A 2,069-nucleotide genomic window follows, 5' to 3' on the forward strand; every position below is an offset into this window, starting at 1 on the left:
TCTATTGCCTTCAAGAGACTCACCTCACTAGAAAGGACACCCATAGACTCAAAGTAAGAGGATGGGAAACAAACTTTCAGGAGAACAGAATACAAAACAAAGGAGGAGGAGTAATCTTAATTTCAGACAAAATACCCTTCAAGCTACTGAAAATCAAAAAAGATACAGAAGGCCACTACATAATGATAAAAGGCTCAATCCATCAACAAGAAATATCTATCCTAAACATATATGCACCCAACATAGGTGCGCCAACTTTCATAAAGCAACTTCTTGGAAGACTAAAGAAAGATATTGATTCTAACACTATCATAACTGGGGACTTTAATACCCCACTCACAACCCTAGACAGATCATCAGGACAAAAAATCAGCAAGGAGATCTGGAACCTCAATGTGACTTTGGAACAAATGGACTTAACTGATACCTACAGAACACTCCATCAAAAGACCACAGAATACACATTCTACTCATCACCACATGGAACATATTCTAAGATCGACCACATACTCGGCCATAAATAAAGCATAAGCAAATTTAAAAGGACCGAAATTCTACCAAACACCTTCTCAGACCACAGTGGAATAAAAATAAACATTGACACCAACAAAGTCCCCCCAAAACCCAAAAAGACATGAACACTAAACAGCATGATGCTAAACAACTCCTGGGTCAACGACGAAATCAAAACAGGGATCAAAAGATACCTGGAAACAAATGAAAATGAAGAAACATCTTACCAAAATCTCTGGGATGCCTGAAAGCTGTAGTAAGAGGGGAATTTATATCCCTACAAACACACATGAAGAAAATGGAAGGAACAGAAATTCACAACCTAACAAGCCACCTAAAGAAGCTGGAAAAGCAAGACCACAAAAACCCTAATTTCAGCAGAAGAATCCAGATCACCAAAATAAAAGCCCAAATCCAGGACATAGAAGACAAAAAGATAATACAAAAAATCAATGAAACAAAAAGCTGGTTCTTTGAAAGGATAAACAAGATTGATGGTCCCCTAGCTAGACTGACCAAGAAAAAACGAGAAAAAAACCAAATAAGCACAATCAGAAACACAAAAGATGAAGTCACATCTGACCCTGAAGAAATACAAAAGATCATTAGAGACTACTACATACACTTGTATGGAAACAAACTTGAAAACCAGAAGGAAATGGAGGACTTTCTGACATCACACAACCTGCCTAAGTTGGAACAAGAAGAAATTGAGACCCTAAATAGACCAATAACAATCAAGGAAATCGACTACGTAATAAGAAAACTTCCTACAAAAAAAAGCCCTGGTCCAGATGGCTTTCCAGCAGAATTCTACAAGACATTCAAGGAGGAGCTGATACCAATCCTACTGAAGGTATTCCAGGCAATTGAAAAAGATGGAACTCTCCCCAAATCATTTTACGAAGCCAACATCACATTGATACCCACGCCAGGTAAAGATCCAACAAAGAAAGAGAACTACAGGCCAATATCTTTGATGAACATAGATGCTAAAATTCTCAACAAGATCCTAGCAAACCGGATTCAGCAATACATCTCAAAAATCATCCACCATGACCAAGTAGGCTTCATTCCTGGGATGCAAGGCTGGTACAACATTCGTAAAACCATAAATGTAATTAAATACATCAACAGATGTCAAAACAAAAACCACATGATCATATCATTAGATGCAGAAAAAGCTTTTGATAAAATCCAGCACTACGAGAAACCCACAGCCAGCATACTCCTAAATGGACAAAAATTGGAACCAATTCCCCTGTAAACTGGAACTAGACAAGGATGCCCACTCTCACCCCTCCTCTTCAACATAGTATTGGAAGTCCTGGCCAGAGCAATCAGAGAAGAGGAGGCAATCAGAGGTATTCAAATAGGAAAAGAGGAAGTCAAGTTATCTCTCTATGCAGATGATATGATTGTGTACCTTGAAAACCCAAGAGCATCTGTCAAAGGCCTCCTTACATTGATAAAGGCCTTTGGCAAAGTCTCAGGGTACAAAATAAATGTACAAAAGACAATCGCATTTCTCTACACCAATAATAAACAAACTGCTT

The sequence above is a fragment of the Carlito syrichta genome, unplaced genomic scaffold (assembly GCF_000164805.1).
Source record: "Carlito syrichta isolate Samal-C Ts95f unplaced genomic scaffold, Tarsius_syrichta-2.0.1 Scaffold306577, whole genome shotgun sequence".
Taxonomy (NCBI): domain Eukaryota; kingdom Metazoa; phylum Chordata; class Mammalia; order Primates; family Tarsiidae; genus Carlito; species Carlito syrichta.